General features: G+C 36.5%; 1 long non-coding RNA gene across 1 annotated transcript; it reads right to left on the reverse strand.

Annotated features, from left to right (window-relative positions):
* Positions 1-492: 492 nt before the first annotated feature.
* LOC107833867 (uncharacterized) lies at positions 493-1071 on the reverse strand. Its single transcript, XR_001659643.1, has 2 exons — positions 1034-1071; positions 493-949 (listed from the first exon to the last, which is right to left on the reverse strand). It is a non-coding gene; the product is annotated as an uncharacterized LOC107833867 (long non-coding RNA).
* Positions 1072-6123: the final 5052 nt, after the last annotated feature.

Raw genomic sequence — 6123 nt, forward strand, 5'->3', positions numbered from 1 at the left:
TACTCAAGTTCAGATCGGTGGGGCCGTTCCTCCCAACCACGCCCCTCCAGGTCTCACTGTCATTTCTCACGTGAGAGAGAAATGAGAGCCATGCATCGAGGTGAGACCGACTATTTCTAGCCGGAACTTCTCAACTTCACACACCAGCTCCAGCTCCTTCCCCACCAGACAGGTAACATTCCACGCCCCAAGAGTCAACTTCTGCAATCAAGGATCAGACCGCCAGGCCCCCCTCCCTCAGCCACCACCCATTACACAATGCACCCGACCACTTTGGCCCCTCCTAAAGGGAGACCCACGTCTCCTCCTTGGGCTGAGCCCGGCCACCAGACGTTCGCCATCATGCCCCCCATACAGGCCTGGCTCCAGAGTGGGGCCCCATTGTTTAATTAGGACAAAAAAACCTAAGTTTAATTTACACAATGGACTAAGTCACACATATTTTGAACAATCAATGAAGGAAAACATGTTTAAATTGAATATTACATTTTCTCAGTAAAAGGGCAGGTTAATTTATTTGAAAATATTTTACATAGACTGGTTAATATAATTTGGAACAAATAACAGCATCAGTTTCATTATGGCTCTGTTTTAAAGACAAAGAATTTTTTAATACAGAAAATTTCAAAGTCCAAAACAATTAATGAAAATCCCACGACAGCACATTTTATTTTGGATTAAAAATGTATTCAAGTAAATCTCCTTCACCCCACTTATTGTCTCCCCACAGAATAATACAAATCAATCCTTCAAGTTCTTATTGTACATCTCTAAATATCAAAATGTCAAGATCCGAATTATAACATTTAACAAATTAGAAAATGTTACAATTTTCCCACTTTATAGACAAGAAAGCCCTTCAGTGTATAACGCCAGTTTACATCTGAATGACTTTTATAGTGAACCTCAACACAGGATATACATGGAAAATAGTTCTACGGCTTTTCACCTGTGTGAATCCTCATGTGTTGAGTTAAAAACTGATTTCGATTAAACCTTTTTCCACAGGTCACACATAAAAACGGCTTTTCACCAGTGTGAATCCTCATGTGCTGAGTTAAAGCCTGTTTTTGATTAAAACTTTTCCCACAGTTCACACATGAAAACGGCTTTTCACCAGTGTGAATCATCATGTGCCGAGTTAAAACCCGTTTTTGACTAAAACCTTTCCCACAGTTCACACATAAAAATGGCTTTTCACCAGTGTGAATCTTCATGTGAGCATCAAAAACAGATTTGAAATGGAAACGCTTTTCACAGATGACACATGAGAAAGGTTTGCTTCTTTCCTGATTTTGCTTCTCAGCTTCAGCAGCTTCCTGTTCCTTGTTCCTGTTTGGTTCTGATTCAGTGAGAGATGTTTGTTCATCAACAGGAACCACCATGCAGGTATCAGTCTCCTGTTTTAACTCAATCTGTTCTTCATCCTTACTGCAGTAAACTTTTTTCTCTTCCACTTTTATCTGCTGTTGTTTTAGATCCTCCTGCTCTTCTTTTATCTGATGATCTTCTGATTCTTCCTGGATTTGTTTCACCTGCAGAGGTTCTAACTCCTCCTGGTCCAGAGTGGATCTCCTCTCCTGGTTACAAAAGTTACACTGCAGGGAATCTGGAGAGGGAAACAGAAGAAAAGAGAAATTGTTAACTTTACTGAAGTAAATAGGAGAAATAGTTCATCGTTTAGGACAGAAATGACCAAAAAATAAACTTGAAAATTCAAGAGCGTAAACAGAGAGACAGATTAGTCATCATATCCAGCTGATATTTGGAGAATTTTCAAATGAATGGATTTTAAAAATACATTTTATTTATTACAAAATTAATTATAGTAGGGATCATTGTTAATGTTTAACACTAAATTGTATTATTTCAAGATATTTATTTTTACTACTTTGAATTAGGGCTGAAGCGATTCCTCAAATGATTCGAGTTCCTTGATTATTAAAATTCCTTGAGGAAAGTTTACGTGCCTCGAAGCTTTGTTAATTTATATTTTATTATTTATATTTTATTATTGACTGGAGTTGCCACTCATCCCATAAAATAGGGGTTTGTTTGTTATAAGCAGAGATGTCCGGTGCCGCCGCTGCTTTGTAATGCCTTCCTCTAATCGGACCACTTTTTCCGGTAAGGAATAATCTAACGAGCTCGTATTTCAAATCCAGTAATCAGATTAAAGTTATTTATTTTTATGTCCTTTATTTTCCATTAATACAGAAAATGAACCTCTAAACGTTACATCACTGACAGGCGGCGGTGTATGTTTCCTAACTGTGGCTAAAGCTGCTGCTAGCTGGTTTACTCATGATCGGAGGCTGGTTAGAGAATGGTAAATTGACAATGACTAATAACGGTTATCTAACACGTAAACACTGCTTTATAAAATACAGAAAGTGAACCTCTAAACGTTACAGCGCTGACAGAGAGTACATTTTTTCCTAAATGTGGCTAAAGCTGCTGCTAGGTGGTTTACTCTCCGATCGGAGGCTGTTTATTTTATACACAGTTAGAGAATGGTGAATTTACAATAATTAATAACAGCTATCTAACACTTAAATGCTGTTATTATTAAACTTACCTTTTATTATATCCTTAAGATTATGAGAATGCGGGAATTTTTCAGCTTGGTTCCCAAGGCAAAATCACACCGGAAGTAAAGATACCCAGGTTTGAGTTATGGCGGCCATTGTCTGAGGTCACTGTGAAAAGGGTCTATAATGTTACGGTATTTAAATATAAGTAATGCAGCTTGGCCATTCAGGAGATGAAAACTGAATCTTTGAATGCCTGCTGGGAAAAAAAAACTGCCCAGAATCAGCGCAAAACCCGACCGGAGGCTCGCTTGACTTGATCCATCGCTCTGCCGTAGATACAGTTGTGAATCTCGCGGGGCATTTTGGAGGAGAAGCTTTGATGCCATGACTCCGGATCACATTAAGGCCCGATTGATGAACACGCACATAAAAAAATCAAAACAGGTTTTGTTCTTTGGTTTCAATGTAGAGTATTTAATTATGCTGTGTAATAATCGTAAAAAATAAAGGTAACTCTACTTCGCGGCTTTCGCTTATCGCCACTTATTTTTGGAACGCAACCCCTGGAAAAACTAGGGATCACTGTATTAACCTGCGTCCACACGCTGGCGTTTCCTACCTATCCGGTGTAAGATTATCCTGGGAAAATCCAGCAGTCTGCGCTGATCATCCATCTCTTCCTCCGACTTGACGATGATTCCTTTAAACTCTGTGAAAGTTTCTTCAGCAGCAGTTAACCGCTCGTTGATAAACTCGTTTAAGCTGGACTGAAGATATTTTTAGAGAAACACTTAAACATTCAACACAACAGACGTCTTCTTCTTCTTCTTTGGGATTTTATGATTGTCGGCATTTATGTCATTGCATTACCGCCACCTTGCGGATCATACGATCATCACATCTAAAGATTTCTCAGTTTTCTTTGAAAAACGTAAAATCTTTTCTTTCACTTTATCTAAATAAAACAAATACAATATCAGTATTCCAGTTTTCCACAAATCCAAAGTTAATATTGTCCTCTGACTCGTATCTCCTACATCCCGCAACATGTTTCACAGTTTCTTCACTTCGCCAGATAAGAACCTTTCCAATTGTATCCGTATATCAATGAGCGCTGCTGCTTTGTGGCTTATTGAGAGCCGATCAGCACCGGTTTGTACACTTAATTGTGCGGTGCTGGTGGTCGAGTGTAAAGGACTTTTAATGGTTTTATCTATTTTAATTTTCTACCGGTATTTTAATAATAGTTTGTATTTATTTCTCTCTCTTTTTTTTTTTTTAGCTCTGAGGATTGAAGGTGGTGCGTTTGGCCCAGATGGTGATGCCCCCCTTTTGTTGTGGCTGTCCGTGATCAACATATTGTTTTTTATTACCATATACAACAAACATGGTATCGGCATCAGATGTACACAAACCTGATAAACCTGAAGAAGCAGACACAGGCTGCTTCCATAGAAACGAAAGAACAAAACAAAAACAAAAACTGAAACAAAAACATTAGGGGTTTTCCAACAGTTTCAGATTGTTCATCATATTATACAGTTCTGCATCTTGATGTTTGTCCATGAATTTTAGAGATAATAAGGGTTACCCATTAATCAGAAGTCCAGGTAGCTCAGGGGTTCTGTAATCAGGGATATCGTAAAAACATTTAGCTGTACGTTAAATATTTGGGGGTATAGCTCCAATAATTAGCTTGCAGTCCTTCATCTTCAAACTGTTTGATTAAATTACCTTTTCTGATATAGTGAGTTTTCTGTTTCCATATAAGTCAAAATTCATCCTATTCATAGATTTGGTTGCTGAATCGGGTATTCCTAATGTATATGCAGGGTAGATAAGTCTGGAAATACTTTCCATTTTGGTGAGAAATATTCTTCCCAGAATAGATAAATCTCTGTGTGTCCATTTATTTATGAGTTTTACAATTTGGAAGTTTCTCCCAAATATTCAGATTTTCTAAATCATTTTTATTTACATGCACACCCAGATATTTGACATCAGATTTGACAGGGATATTAAAAGCAGTAGATATAGGACAGTCTTTTAGAGGCAAAATTTCACATTTGTTTAAATTTAATTTAAGCCCTGAGGCCTTTGAGAAAGTTTCAATCAATTTGAGAATTTTGGGAATTTCATTCAGGTTATTTAAAAAGATGGTTGTGTCATCAGCCAGCTGACTAATAGAAAACTCTTTGCCTAGCACCGATAATTTACCAAATTGAGAATTTTTAATTGAAATGGAAAGCAAGGGGGAGATTGGACAACCTTGTTTTATACCTTTGTTGATGCTAAATCTTTGTGAGGTGCCATGTGGAGGACACACTAAAATGTTTGTCTCTTTGTAAAATGTTTCAATTACATTAATAAATTTATTTCCAAACCCAAATAAACCTAAAGCTTTGAACATAAATTCATGTTCTAACATATCAAAGACTTTATAAAAGTCTAAAAGTAATGCAAAGCCTTCATTTTCAACTAAATGGTTACAGTCAATCAAGTCCAAAATAAAGCGAATGTTATTATGTATGCAGCACCCTTTTATAAATCCAGATTGAGCAGCACCCTTTTATAAATCCAGATTGAGTGTCAGAGATAATCTGGAATGTGCATGATTTTAACCCGTTAGCGAAAATGTGTGTCAGGAGCTTGTAATCATTATTTAATAGTGTTATAGGTCTTAAATTATCAAGAAGAGTTGGATCTTTACCGGGTTTAGGAATGAGTGTGATCACACCTTGTTTCAGGTAAAAGTTTCTTTGAATATTAATTTTGAGTCTGTGCATGGTTTATTTTGCAAGCATTTTATTGCATTTCTTTCTTGTTTACTTTTTTCTAACCTACAGAAATATGCAGTACTTTTCTCACCATCCTAAATCCACTTTGCTCGGGACCTCAAATATGCTCCTGTGAGTTTTTTAGTATAAAAATCAGACTGTAGAATTTTTTTTAGCGCTGTTTGTCATCATCATTAAAAAACGGTTTAGAGCAGATAAGACTAAGTCTGAATGATTTCTAATTCCTTTTCCTTATTTTGGAAAGATGTTTATTTGCTGTGTTTGATTGAGATTTGGAGGACTTTAAATTTAAAAAATTCCCATTTTTCTGTGTAAGAATTCAGATTTTTATCACGACAAATAAAATTGAGATGCTCCAGGATTTCGTTATTAAACTTTTCGTTGTTAAGCAGGGTTGAGTTAAATTTCCAGTAACCTTTGTTATGGGATTTTTTTCAGTTGAGTTGTGATACTGAGTTGTATCAGGCACTGATCAGATAAAAGTGCAGGTGAAATTCCAGCATTCACACTATTTCGCATCAGACTGTCTGAGATTAGCCAGAAGTCGATACAGGATTTAGCTGAGCCATCAGGTTTGAACCAGGAGAAGGACTATTTTGAAAAAAAATATTGTGTGTATATTTTATTCAAATTTTGTGCTTTATCCATAGGACATGTTTTGTCCCTATTCTCAAGAATTGTACATTAAATAAGCAAATAATCAAACCACTATAGTCAACTAAAAGCACAATAAAAAAAGTGAATCAATAATAAAATGTTCTGTACTATATCAGTGTCAGGAGATGATTGAG

The sequence above is a fragment of the Poecilia formosa genome, unplaced genomic scaffold (assembly GCF_000485575.1).
Source record: "Poecilia formosa unplaced genomic scaffold, Poecilia_formosa-5.1.2 Scaffold472, whole genome shotgun sequence".
Taxonomy (NCBI): Eukaryota; Metazoa; Chordata; class Actinopteri; order Cyprinodontiformes; family Poeciliidae; genus Poecilia; species Poecilia formosa.